The sequence below is a fragment of the Suricata suricatta genome, chromosome 9, assembly GCF_006229205.1.
Source record: "Suricata suricatta isolate VVHF042 chromosome 9, meerkat_22Aug2017_6uvM2_HiC, whole genome shotgun sequence".
NCBI classification, from domain to species: Eukaryota; Metazoa; Chordata; class Mammalia; order Carnivora; family Herpestidae; genus Suricata; species Suricata suricatta.
In genome coordinates, this window is record NC_043708.1 from 125,223,821 (window position 1) to 125,238,830 (window position 15,010).

At 38.6% G+C, this 15,010-nt stretch overlaps 2 long non-coding RNA genes across 2 annotated transcripts; both read left to right on the plus strand.

Annotated features, from left to right (window-relative positions):
* Positions 1-868: 868 nt before the first annotated feature.
* Positions 869-1,505, plus strand: LOC115302546. Its single transcript, XR_003913525.1, has 2 exons — positions 869-968; positions 1,213-1,505. It is a non-coding gene; the product is annotated as an uncharacterized LOC115302546 (long non-coding RNA).
* A 2,895-nt stretch (positions 1,506-4,400) lies between these two features.
* Positions 4,401-4,852, plus strand: LOC115301188. The gene is made up of 2 exons (XR_003913008.1): positions 4,401-4,505; positions 4,645-4,852. It is a non-coding gene; the product is annotated as an uncharacterized LOC115301188 (long non-coding RNA).
* The last annotated feature ends 10,158 nt before the right edge of the window (positions 4,853-15,010 follow it).

Here is a 15,010-nt window from a genome sequence, read left to right on the forward strand (position 1 = left end):
CTGATTCTAGTTATAAGAACTACAAGATGTCTGTGCTGTTGTAAGGAAGCAGGTCTGTAACTGATCCATGAGACAACAGAAGGGCACACATTGCCCAAGGCAGAAGGGACTACCCTTGTAACACCCAGTCAGGAAAGGCCAGCTAACATCTTTAACATTCTAAGGGCGGGCCTAAAGATGGAGGCTAAGACTAGTCATGCCCTACGTGAGGGTCCTGGGCCTGCTCTGTGATTGGTCAATACTCTAAATGTTGTGATTGGGTCCCGCCAAAAGTAACAAATACTCTAGGCAATGTGAAAGGTTAAACATGCTGTCAATAATACTGTATAATAATGATTGGATCATTGTACCTATGTCACAATTTCCTGTAACTCCCCCTTCCCAAACTCATAAAAGCCCTACCCTGCTTTTGTTCGGGGCTCTCAGCACGGATCCACTGCGTTGGTAAAGTCCGTGAGCCCGAGCTTAGGCTCGGCCAGCCTGATCCCATAATAAGACCGCCCTTTGCTTTTGCATGCGTGATTCGGTCTCCCTGGTAGGCTCTGGTTTTGGGGGGTGAGATTAAAATCTGGGCATAACACTGTCAGCACAGCAAATCACAATAATTACTGCGGCCCACAATATCTTCCAAAGATGGCCACAGCAATGTCTCTTATCCCATAACTTCCCTAGACATTTGTCATTCCACAATTGAGAAGGGAAGTCTATGTACCCTTATTTTAAACCTGCGACTGCCTTGACCAATTGAGTGTCAGTTACTATGTGACTTCTGAGGCGAAGTCATAAATGCCCTGTACTTCTCCCTTGGTCTTTTAAGACTTATACTCTTGCATCCCGGAGTACTGCTGCCCTGCTGTGAGCCCGAGCAGCCCAGGGAGAGACCTATGGAAAAAGAACCACAGCCTTGGCTGAGCTCCCATCATCAGCCAGCATCAGCTTGCCAGTCATGTGAGGAAGCCGTCTTGAAAGTGGGTCCCCTTCCAGCCCTCGTGAGCCACTGCAACTAATTTGGGTAGAGCAAAGATAAGCCATCCACCTCATCTCAGGTCTTGCCTACATTGAATATTTCTGAGAAAATATTTTTTTAGCTACTCAGTTTTAGGGTGGTTTGATATGCAGACAAGGATAAGCAAACAATAAGAGATGGGTGGACCCTTATGATACAAGTTCAAAAGGAAGAGGTCTCTTTCCCCATCTTTCCCTCCATTGCAGGTCCATCTGGATGTTAGAAGAGTCACCATATTGTGATGGCAAAGTTAAGATCAAACACTGGCTGCAGGAGAGAGGACACAATTCTGTGAGCTGAAAACCATCCCCAGGAAAGAGAACTGCCCTGCCCACTGAGTGGAATGTTTGGTGCCCAAGCTCTGTGGTTGAAAGGGAGACTCTGAAAACTGCCTGGGGCACTCAAGTAATTGGCAAAGACTCAGCTTTCCTAGACTCTCAGCCCTGCCACTTGCCATGTTCCTCAGGCATGAGCCTGAATGTATCCCTCGTTTTCTGCAGCAGCAAACTTGCTTTATGGGTTTTTTTTAAATTTTTTCTTTTACACTTACATATTTTTGAGAGACAGAGAGAGACGAGTGTGAACAGGAGAAGGGCAGAGAGAGAAAAAGATATAAAATCTGAATCAGGCTCTGGGCTTTGAGCTAGCACTCAACACAGAGCCCGATGTGGGGCTCGAACCCATGCATTGTGAGATCATGATCTGAGCCAAAGTCAGACACTCAACTGACTGAGCCACCCAGATGCCCCAGCAAACTTACTATGAAGGTCATGCTCACCATCAAGCACAGAGAATCTGAGTTGCTAGATCACTCCCTCCTACTTACCCCCGGATCCCCGTTATATGACTTTGCATAAGAACACTTAACTTTCTTTTAAACAACTCTAAAGGAAGACAGAAGGAAAAGATTGTATGTGCTTAAAAAAAATTGTATTCACACACTATTTGCCTTGACATATATCTTTTGAAATGCAAAATAAAATCCCTTTTGTGTTCTAAAACTACAGTAGCAAAGATGGAAGGAACAACATAAAATTAATTATAACACCTCTATTTTTGGGACACTACTTTTTCTCTGATAAGGGAGTCTTTGGAAGGGGCAGCTGCTATATATTTTCTTAATTTTTTTCTAATGGTTATTTATTTATTTTGAGAGAGGGAGAGAGAAAGAGTAGGGGAGGGTCAAAAAGAGAGGGAGAGGGAGAGAATGTCAAGGAGGCTCTGTGCTATCAGCACAGAGCCCGATAATGGGCTCAAACTCATGAACGGTGAGATCATGATGTAAACTGAAAACAAGAGTCAGCCCCTTACTGACCCTGGTATATTATTGAAGTTTAACAGGTGAAGCTTTCCTCCCGGACATGTTACTCAATTTAATATTAACTCCTGTTAATAGGAGATCTTAGATATTAAGGAAGTTACTGATGTTCACCACTCTCTACTGGATTTGCTATGGAAGTAGATATTAGACTTAGGTCTTTTTTTCTCATAGATTAGTGTTCCATTAGCCACAGTGTGTTGCCCTCACTATAAAGGACATCTGTTAAAATCAAGAGTTTTAAAGCATTGTATTCATTCTTAAACATTGGGAGCAAAAAAATCCTGTGATTTCTCTATTTGGTTACCTTCTCATGAGATAACAAAATCAGAAAGAAGGTTGTTGCCTACACAGAAGGAAGTAAGTAAAAATGGACATGCTACAGACTGATTCTTGTACAGAATTTAGGTCAGGCCCAAGCTTCAGAAAGGCGACATTGGCCAGGCTGCACCCAGAAGTAGGAGACCATGAGTAAGTTAGGCTCCAGCAGGCTTGAGGTCAGGAGTAAATCAGAGTTTGGGATATGGGAAGTCAGCAAGATGAGAGCACAGAAAGAGGCCCTTGGGAAGCGGAGCCCAAAGAGGAGGCCAGCATTCAATGGGGAGTTTGAGATCAAGAAATCAGTAGAGATACCCAATTCATGTCTTCTCAGGGCTAGAATATTTATTTGTTCTCTGGCTTCTTTTATACTTTCTGCTGGCAGTAGAAGACCTTGGATTTTCCAAACAGATAGCATTTGTTTGAGGTTCAGAGACAACCAGACATCCACAAATGCCCCAAACCCACTTAAATCTAAGTCCACCACTACTTAAAAATCATTACAAAAAAACAAACAAGAGATTGTTGACTCAGGCATTTCCATTATGTACTTAAACAACAATTTCTTACTTAATCTTCATGATACCCCTACAGAGTAAACTTTATTATTTCTATATTAGTCAGGACAATAGAGATTTGGAGAGGTCTAGAGCCTTCTAAAATGTCACAGAACTAGCCTCCAGTGAGTGTCAAACTTTGAAGTAATATCTGCTATATTCCAAAGCCCTTCCTCTCACATATCGAGCTAAGTTGTATTAGTGCTTGGGAATTAATAGATTGGGAATAAAATCACTAAACCACTACACTGGGAATCAAAATAAACAACAGCCATGCTTTTATGACTAATATGAAATTTTCTCGACTTCTTTAACCTCTCAACCAAGAGTTTAATCTACATTCATCTATATTGTTGTTGGATAGAAAATATATAGAGCCTGTTGAAAACCCTATCAACAAAATCCTGCTGTCCTGAGGCCAAACATCAATCAGGCTGGAAGTCCAGCATATACTGAATGGGTACCTCCCTGTTCTCCCCGGTCCTTTATGTCTCAGACTAAGTCAGATAATCTTTATCATACATGCACATACCTCAGTGGTTTGAGCCTGGAGATACAGAGACCAAGAGGGGAAGGTAATCTGCTGAGAAGGTAATGTGACTTTGGTGAGTGTACTAAGGAAATTAATATGGCATAACCATAGACATTTTTTCTAGGTAATGCATGTTGCAAATTCAGTTTTATAAAATGCTCCCAAAGGGTTTTCATGATTTTTCGACTTTTTTCTACTAAATATTTGCCTCGGATGTAAAGAGAAGACTCTTAGGCATTTGGAAAAAAAGAATACATTAAAAAGATATAGGAGTGTCTCTGTATCTGCCATTGGCAGTAATGAACAAAGGAAGGCCAGATCCAACGTCTTCTTCATCCTTGTAAGGTTAGAGTCAAGTACAGCACATGGCCCACCATACGCATTTGGCCGATATTTGATACATGAGTGAATGATTTTAAAAGGCCCAAATGGTTAGCGTTCTTTCCCTCAAATCTGGACACCTTGACGGAGGTTGCCCATCCAAGGAACTATTTATCTGTTTCCATTTTTGTTTCTATTTAAATTGTAGATACGCTTTTCTAGAGATGAATTAAGAAACAGTTCATTCTGACACATCACCCTTTGTGGGAGAGTGTTCTTGTGAACTCTGGGCATTGTTTTTGCTATCATCAGGTTCCTGGACAAGATAAATATGGCGGCATCCAAGTGAGCAAAGTGTGGAGAGCTGCTCCCATTTACATGGTCCGCCACATACCTGCCTTTCCCCGCCGGATGGGTTAGTGCTAGTGATGAGATGGCTCATGACAAGCTCAGGTAAAAGGAAGACATACACTTCTAGAGGCAATGAAGTGGTTCTTTTGCTCTGGGGACTCCCTCTTGCTTCCTCTTTTCTCTCACTTTAATAAGTGTCACGTCAGCCCAACACAATTTTTGTTTCCATTTCTGGCCACAGAGTCCAAGGTAAAACAGTATAGGTCTACACAGCAGCACAGAAACTTGAGCCATTATCGGATCTCCACCCATTGATGAATTTAACCCAGGGAACCCAAAGGCATATTGCAGGATGTGAAGATTATAGACGAGATTTGAAGGTACTGTTCTGCTGAGTTTTATTTTCTTTATCCAAATACATAGGCCATTCAGTTGTCTTCCCTAATTTATTCAGGCAATGGCTTAACTCTTTCATCTTTTGTTTATTGAAGGCAAGGACATTTAATACATTAAAATTTTTTTTTGGTTTTGTTTATTTTTGATATATAGAGAGACAAAGCATGAACAGAGGAGGGACAGAGGGGAAGGGAGACACAGAATCTGAAGCAGGCTCCAGGCTCTAAGCTGTCAGCACAGAGCCCGATGTGGGGCTCGAACCCACAAACCATGAGATCATGACCTGAGCTGAAGTCAGATGCTTAACCGACTGGGCCACCCAGGGGACCCCTAATACATTTTTAAAAAATGTTTTTCCTTACATTTATTTATTTTTGAGAGACACAGAGCATGAACAGGGGAGGGACAGAGAGAGAGGGAGACACAGAATCTGCAGCAGGCAGCAGGTTCCAGGCTCTGAGCTAGCAGTCAACACAGAGACCAACTTGGGGCTCAAACCTATGCACCATGAGATCATGACCTGAGCTGAAGTCGGACTCTCAACCAACTGAGCCACCTAGGCACCCCATTTTTTAAAGATTCTACCAAACGTTATCTTTTCTGTTTAATCTCAATACAGTAAAAAATGAAGAAAGCCTTTAAAATAAGTGAAACCTGAAGGCAAAGGGAATCTGGGAAATAAATATTTGAATGTATTGTGACAGTATCTCTAATATATAAAATTTAGAATTAAACAGAAATTCTGAGGTTTCATGAAGCTATAGAAGGTGAACTATTTGGGAGATATTAATTATAAAAGGTTTGTCCAGCCTTAGTAGTCAATTTTAGGCATTAAAAATAATCAGCAAAATACTTTTAAAATCTGAAAATAGCTCCTGCTGGTGAGGTGATGGCATAAAGGTTGCTATAGTGATGTAAGTTGATCCATTCTTTTTGAAAAGCCATTTGCCAGTACGAGCCATCTTGCCCTTAAAATATTCAATATCAAATTAATTCACTTAGTGGTATCTTGACTAAGGGAATAGTACTAATTGCAGAAAAAAAGCATTGTGTGCAAAATGCTCATTTTTTGTGCTATACAAAATTGTGAAACATTGCAAACAGGCAATTTGAAAACAGAGGGTTAAGTAGAGTATGGTACAGTCATTAAATGAAGATGTATCATAACAAGATAGCTTTCAATGTGGTTTGGGTTAAGAAAAAAACTGTAACTGATCATACCACACATAAAAGAATGAGTGAAAAAGAGAAAAATAGAGATAAGAAGCTATTTTTATCTTTGTAGTGGGGGAGTTTGGGCTCAGCTCCTTATTTTAACTTTTTTGCTTCCACTAAGAAATATTACTTATGAAATACATATATTAGCACCCACTGGTAGAATTAGAGCTATCAGAGTATGAGAAGAAACATAAATAGGATTTAGAAATCAATCCATTGTCCAGAATATCTCCTTTCTTGTATAAACAAACCAACAAAAAATCCACAAGGACAGGATGAATACCTTGGTTCTTTTTGAGAATGCATTAAGTTGGAATAACAAAATAAAACAAGTCTACCTCAAACCCTCTTTCTTGCCTTTGTTTTGAGTTTCATCGAGAGTACTTCATTTTTCAAAGAGAGTGCTCTAATCAGGGCGGAAGGGTGGAGTGTATGAAATTGTTCGTTATTTAGAGAAGTGAGCACTGAAAACACATCTATGCCTTGAGGCATTATGGAGCATTTCAAACAGCCTCTGAGGCGACCACCTATACATCTCTGCCCCTGTCATGTTTAACTAAAACCCAATACACACTCAACAAGAAATTCATCAATGTTCTAAAGAAAACAATGACAAAGCACTCTCCTTTGTGTCAGGAAAAACCGATACTTCCACAGGCGAAGAAGAAATCATTCTCCAATCCTTTTTACTTCTCTGTTCATCTCTCTTCTTCCTTTGCTCTCATTCTCTCTCTCTTTCACCCCTACCTCCACCCCACCCCTTCCATTCCAGTAGGGCCACAAGAAGGGTTTTTTTTCAGAGAAAGGAAAGAATTTTAGGTTATCAAAATATGAGGGCACAGATGATTTTCCCAAACTTACACCTGCAGCCTGTGATAAATATATGAAGCACCCCGAGCATCATTTCCTTCTAAAATCTGATGTGGCAATGGGCCTCACGTGGCAAAAGTCCTTTGCATTCCAGTTGCACACTGCAATTCTATTGGGAGTGGCATTTCACTGTTACAACCATCTGTTACTCCCCTATGATCCTGTTCAGTCTTCATTTTAATTCTCTTGCTTACGTCTTTGGAGAAAATAGCTACTGACTGAGAACTGTAAGTCCAAGAGAGGCATTAGATTCCATTTGGTGATACAGACTTATGTTACTTTGCCCTCTTCTGTAACTAACAGTCATCATAGTGGATGCATGTGAAGCCAGTATGAAATTTGGAAAGATAACGTTAACCTGCTGATGAGGTTCAAATTGAGTTTTGACTTTGCACTTTGGCCTGTGGGTTGATCATGTTTCAGATTTCTGCCCCTACCCTGGAGAATCTAGGATGTACTGAAAAGACATGTATTGTCTTTACTGATGGACTCAGTCCTTTGGCTCTGAGACCCTACCACGTCCTGGTAGAAAAGCTACTTGACTCCAACTCATGCATCCTGCATCACATGCCTGTTCAACCCCCACAGCAAACACAGGTCCTTTCACATCCTCTCCTTTGTTGAAGGGCCACTGATTATGGGGGTACCACATTCGACTCTTAACTAACTCTGATATCAAATTGTCTCAATTTATACCCTTAAATCTATTCCTAAAATATGCACATTTAGATACCCACTTTTCATTGTGTGTGTGGTTTTTTTTTGAACAGTTCTTTTAGCTTTTAATGTAAGTACCATGGGTTCTTCTCCTCCTTCCATTTCTTATTGATAATTATATTGAATTCTACTTAATATCAAGAACCAAATTACATTATATTAACAAGCCTAAGGGCACCTGGGTGGCTCAGTTGATTACTCATCCAACTTGGCTCAGGTCACAAACTCAGAGTCCGTGAGTTCTAGTCTGGCGTTGGACTCTGTGCTCACAGCTCAGAGCTTGGACCTTGCTTCCGATTCTGTCTCCCTCTCTCTCTGCCCCTCCCTCACTCATGCTCTCTCTCTCTCTCTCTCTCTCTCTCTCTCTCTCAAAAAATAAACATTAAAACAACTTTTATATTAACAAGCCTACCTTACAGAATATATTAATACATGTAAATTTGTCTCTGAATTATGATTAATACTATTGTTACTTTAAGAATTTCATGAATACTACATGAAACTTAAAATTTTTAGATTATAAATTAATAGAAATATTCCTATTATAGCTTTAAATAATTTTTATTAAGAAAACAAGGACTATGCTTTTCCCATTGACATGATGAAGAGACTGGCCTTCTTACTATAGAGTATTTTCCATAGTCTCACAACTGGTGAGATTTCCTATAAAATGTTTTTGCCTCTTATATCTAGAAATCAAGTCAGGCTGTACCCCTCAAGGGGTCTCAGCCTCACAGTATACTTCCTGGGGGCTCAGTGGCTATATTATTTTACTCATTGCATTTATCTGATTGATTGAGAGATCAGCTCAGTGTTTTAATCTACTTAATCAGCAGAGTCTCAAATGTGTAAATTGTGAGAAATCACGTTTATGAAGATCTTAACTTATATTGGTAAATATAATCCAAACTCATTTAAAAAAATTTTTTTGATGTTTATTTATTATTGAGACAGAGAGAAATCAAAGCATGAACGGGGAAGGAACAGAGAGAGAAAGAGACACAGAATCTGAAGCAGGCTCCAGGCTCTGAGCTGTCAGCACAGAGCGGGACATAGGGCTCGAACCCACAAACTGTGAGATCATGACCTGAGCCGAAGTCGGACACTTAACCAATTGAGCCACCCAGGCACCCCCTCCCAACTCATTTTTAAAGATAAAAGACACAATTAGGAATTTCCCTTGCTACTAAAGCAGTAATCTGAACTCAAACCTTCTTAAATGAGTCAATGATGATGATGAGTTTGTCGCCGTGGGCAGGACTCCCAGTTATGCCCACCCTTCAGTGGCAGTTTCCTCCTGTCCTCAGCCTGGACATCCGTGCTGACATGCATTGGGTCCACAGATAAATGGACACATTTCAAGCCACATCTATTGTATGTAGTATTTTGCATTTCTCTAAAACATCAATACGTATGTGCCTAATACCAACAACTATCATTTTTTTGTTTTAATTACATTTTTGCAACATATTTTTCTTTTTTTAAAGTTTTTATTTATTTATTTTGAGAGAGACTGAGAGGAGGGGAGAGAGAGAGATAGAGGGAGATATAGAGAATTCTAAGCAGGCTCTGTGCTGTCAGCATGAAGCTGGATGGGGGGCTCAGTCTCACGAACTGTGAGACCATGACCTGAGATGAAATCAAGAATCTGAAGCTTAACAGATGGAGCCCCCCAGGTGCCTCTGCAGCATATTTTTCCTGCGTCAAGTTCCTATCAGTATTTGGAGTATCTAGATACTATGGTCCCTCAGCAGAAAAACATTCTGCCAACCTGTCCTCTAGGCGAGAGGAAAGCCCGAGATCACAGGGGAAGGCAGTATACATTACTCAATGCTGCCAAGGACAGAGAAACACCTGACCTTACACCAGGGACTAAATTCCAGGTAAGGGAGTACATCTGAGGAGGTGGCCTCATTTTCAGTCAAATTGCTTGACACTCCATAGGTGAAAGGACAGCTGGGATCCTGGGTTGGGTTTTCCTGGGGGCATCCGAAGGTTGATGGAAGGACAGGCTTTGAGGACTGGAGGGGCAAGCATGTAATACAATACCTTGTTTTCAGGCATTTGCAATGTCTGGTTTGAATTCATTAAAATGTGTCTTTTATCCAATCACCTAGAAACAATTCTTAAGGCAACAGTAGAAAGGAAACTCTGGGGCACGTGGGTGGCTCAGTTCATTGAGCATCCAATTCTTGATTTGGTCTCAGGTCGTGAACTAATGATTTGTGATTGAGTCCAGCATCAGGCTCTGAGCTGACAGCACAGAACCTGTTTGGGATTCTCTCTCTCCCTCTCTCTCTGCTCCTCCCCTGCTTGCACACCAGCACACACACTCTTTCTCTCATACTCTCTCTCAAAATAAATAGTAAAGAAATATTTAAAGAAATAAGTAACTCTGGTCAAACAATCTTAAGGAATATTAAATCTCTCAAGTCAGCGTCAACATTTTTCATCAGTGTGTCCAATATGCAAATTTGACAAAGTTCTTTTTATACAACCAGTGTCTGAAAAGCAAAGATAAATTTGCCTTCCCATCGTGACCACAATGATTACAAATGATTTTGAATTATAGATTTAAGAATTAATCCTTATTTCTTAGTTGAATAAATAAGTCGCCCCATAAATTGGCTATGTGAGGAATTGGAAAGCTCTTTTTTTCATTATTTATGTTAAGGAATACCAATTTCTTTACTTATGCAAAAAAAAAAAAAGAAGGGAAGGAAGGAAAGAATGGAGGAAGACAAGAGATAGAGGAGGGAGAATAGAAGAAAATGAGAAAGGAAGGATGGAGAAGGAGTAACATGGATGAAGGGAAGAAATGTCAGAATATTCAGAAGTAATACTAAAACAAATCCAATTATTCTGCACTGAACAAGCTTTGTTCTTCTAGAAAATGTTTTATTAGCCGACCATGAATATTGCAAGTCTCCAGATATGCTCAAAATTCTTTCCTACTGCTACAAATAAATGCCCTTCCAGAATTATTTAATTAATTTTAAATAGTAAAATATGCTTAGCTGAGCAGTACTATGGGATTGATCAATGAATTACCTTTCATTGTCAGGATTCTAGGATTTTCTACTAGTAATATTTGAAGCAGAATTGACAGTAATTAAATAATAATTTCAAATATCCAATAACAACATAATATATCCAACAGAGTGGATCACTTATGTAACATCAAAAATCCTATTCTTACGATGTTACATTGATTGACGGAGGAAGATGACAGACAATTTTCTTTTAAGGAAACTAGATTAAGATGATTCTTTTTATTATAAAGCTATTAAAGATAAGTTTTTTGTTTTTATTTTTATTTTTATTTTACTAAGTGAAAAACTCTGCTGTCAAACTTTCTGAAGTCGATAGTAACAATCACCTCCAAACTCAAATGGTTTGCTTTCGGAAAATTGGCAATACAATGTATTTGTGGGCATGCAAAATAAATGAAAATCTCATAAATATGAAGACAGATTTTTCACATTGTAACGCATCTTACAACTGAGAATGTGACATAACCTCATGGAGAGCAGTTGTCTTTATTGGGTAGATGTAAAATTTCTGTGCACGTTAAAATAGATGGCTTTAGATTTAATAAAATATGCTATGTTTGGCAGTATTTCTAATTTCAAAGTCACTTTGGATGTTTGGCCTATCCTCTTAATATTTAGATAAGTTTTAACAACTTGAAACAATAATTTATGAGGATAAAAGATATACGGTAAAACCTTGGATTGCAAGTAACTTGTTCTGCGAGTGTTCCACAAGATGAGCAATAAGTTTTAACTTGATAAACAAGCAATGTCTTGTGATATGAGGTGTGCGTGACACCAAAGGTCACATGATTACAACTGAGCCAATGGTTCTTCTCTCTCCTCTCTCTCACTGTGGAATTGTGGGTGATGGTCTCCTATGCTCGGATGCTTCGTCTCCGGCTGAGGTGTTTGGCAGAGATCAGTGATTTTTCAGAACATTGCAAGGTGCCCACAACAGGCACTAGTATATTTTTGGTCCCTTCAGAGCACCCATGAACAGTCCTTTGCTTTTCCATACAAAAGTAAGCTTAAGAATGCTTTGCTTCATTTTAGGTCAGGCTGCCTACAGATACAGACCCTTTCCTCTGCTGCCTTATTGCCACTTACATTAAATACAGTTTATGACAAGAGTTTATTAATACTGTACTATAATCAACATCCATGTGAGCATACAAAATGGCCCCCAGGCAGAAAAAGGTTGAAAGAAAGACAGAAAGGAGGAGATGATTACAGTGAAAATTAAGAAGAAATCAACAAGAAGTACAAATGAGGTATGCAAGCGGCCAAAATTGCAAGATTTTATGTCTACACTTGCATCTCGTCTTCAGAGGAAAAGGAGAAAAAGGCAGAGGAATTCGTCACTTCAAATGAGATTAAGGAGATGCGTAAAATGTGGGAGATAGTGCAAAATTTTGTAGAAAAGCACCATTCGAATAAGCCTGTTGCAGTGTGAGCAATGAATCTGTTTAGGGACAATGCAATGTCACATTTACGTGAAATGCTCCAAAGGAGGCAAAAGGAAGTGTCATTGGATAGGTTCCTTGTTAACACTGCACAAAAAGAAAAAGATTCCATTGAGCCAATAGTAGTGATTCTATCAGCGATAGTGAAAGTCGTCCTACTCAATGACCCTCCTCTCTTTCGTCTCCCTCACTCCAACCAGGAAGGTTTTCAAAGGTAAGTACAGGGTAATTTGTTTTTCTTTATATTTTGTATTTTCCTTATTATTTTGTATTATACTACAGTATTGTAATCATTTTCATATGAATATTTTAGAGTTTGGAAAGAATCAACTGAGTTTCTATTATTTCTTATAGGAAAATTTGCTTTGATATACGAGTGCTTTGGATTACAGGCATGTTTCTGGAATGAATTATGCTTGTAAGCCAAGATTTTACCATATGTCTGCTAACATATTCTCTATTTTCAACATTACTACACACACTGAATTTCAGAATTATTAAAACAAAAGAGCAACTTCTCAGCTAAAAGTGAAGTAGCCACATTATTTGGATACATGTAACTGATGTCATCTGACACACGTATCAGTATGCCATTCTATTTCATTACTGATTCTATGTGTACCACATTTTGTTACCCATTTACAAGATGAAAGACAGGTGAATTATTTCTAGTTTGGGGCTATTATATAGTTATATAATGCTGCTATGAGCATTCGTGTACAAACCTTTGGGTGGCTCTATATATTTTCTAAAATTTTTCTTGAGAAGAGACCTGTGAGTGGAATTGCTGATAGATATATAGTCAAGATTTACTTTTATAGTAAAATCATCAAACTATGTTTCAATGTGTCTGTACCATTTCACATTCCCAGTAGCAATATGTGAGGGTTTCAGTTTCTTTATATCCTCCTCAATATTTGGTATTGGCAGTCTGTTTGTAGCCATTATAGTAGAGGTGTAGAAGGATTAAACTGTAGTTTCAACTTTCATTTCTTTAATGACTTATGACATTGGGCATGTTTTCATATATTACCAAGCCATGTGTGTGTCTTCTTTGGTGAAATACTTTGCCTATTTCTCTTAGGCTTTGTTTTTTAATTATTATTGAGTTGTAAAAGTGTCTTACATAGTATGAGGGAAAGTCTTTATCAAATATAGAATTTTCAAATATTTGTTCTCACTTTGGCCTATTTTATTAATTTTTAAAATTATGTTCTCACCTTGGCCTATGTTATTAATTTTTTTAAATTAAAAAGCAGCACTCGTCATACTTTTTTCTTTTCAAGATTTTGCTTTTTTTTGTCATAGTTTAAAAACCAAGATCCTATTCCCCTTGATGTTAAAAGTGATTTATGAGGTTTTACATTTAGGTCTATGATACACTTTGAATTAAAATTTGTATGCTATATGGATACCAACCCTAGTTTCATATTTTGTTACTGGGGATTTTTTGGGTCAATTTTTCCAGAACCTCTAGCTAAAAAGACTATATCCTTTTCCCCAAGAAATCATCTTACAACACTGTCAAAATCAATCAACTATCCCAAGATTTATGTCTATAATCTCAGTTCTGTCCCATTGATGTACCTGTTTACCTGCTTATCAGTTTCACACCATCTTAAGTTTGTAGTTTAAGGCTGAAAACAACATAATATCCATTCGTGTAAGATTTTTCTTTTGCATAATTACTTTATTTTGTTATTAAAAATGTTTTCGAAAACAGCCTTATTGTGGGGCACTTGAGTAGCCTCAGTCAATTGAGAGTCTGGCTTTTAATTGATCCAAGAGTCATGCCCCACGTTGGGCTCCATGCTGAGCATTGAGTCTGCTTGGAATTTTCTCTCTCTCTCCGTTTGCTCCTTTCCCACACACAGGCTCTCTCTCTCTCAAAAATTACAATTAAAATAATTTTAAGAAACAGCCTTGTTGATATTTGAAAAATATACCATACAGCTCACCAACTTAAAGTGTACAATGAAATTAATTTTGGTAGATAGACAGAGTTGTGCAACTTTCACAACAGCCTAACATTAGAACAGTGTCATCACCCAAAAAAGGGAACTCTTTGACCAATAGCAGTCACCTTTCATTTCTCCCACTTCTCTTCGCTCACTTCTAGACAATTACTAATCTGCTTTCCATGTACAGATTAGCCTATTCAGGCCATTTCATGTTAGTGACCTCAAACAATATATGGTCTTTTTTATGGCTGGCTTATTTAATCAACATGCTTTCAAAGTTCACTCATGTCATAGCAGGTATCAGTACTTCATTCATTTTATTGTCTACTAACATTCCATTATATAAATGACAATTTATTCATCCTTTCACGTTGGTAGATATTTAGGTTGTTCCAAATTCATGACTCTTATGAATAAGAGTGCTATAAACATTCATGTACAATTTTCTGTGTGTGTGGAGATATGCTTTCATTTTGCTTGGGTATATATATATATAAAACTAGAAGTGGCATTGCTGAGTCATAAAGCAACATTATGTTTAATGCTTTGAGAAACTTAGGAGCTGCCAAACACTTTCCAAAAGGGACTGTATCATTTTATGTCCTTGCCAACACTGTATGAAGTAGCCACAAACAAACACATAACAGAAATACAGTATTTGGGGAGCCTGCCTGGCTCAGTCAGTAGAGCATCATCAGACTCTTGATTTAAGCTCAGGTCATGATCCCAGGGTCATGGAATAGAGCCCTGCATCAGGCTCCAAGTGAGCATGGAGCCTGCGTAAGAGTCTGTCTTTCTCCCTCTGGCACTCCTCACCTCTCTCACAAAAGAAAAGTAAAAAACTATGCTATTAATGACTCTGCTAGTGAGGGCTAAGGGAAATAAGGACATGGTAGAGAAAGCCTGTATCTCTTGAAAATGCCTAATTGTCATCAAAAGACTGTGGT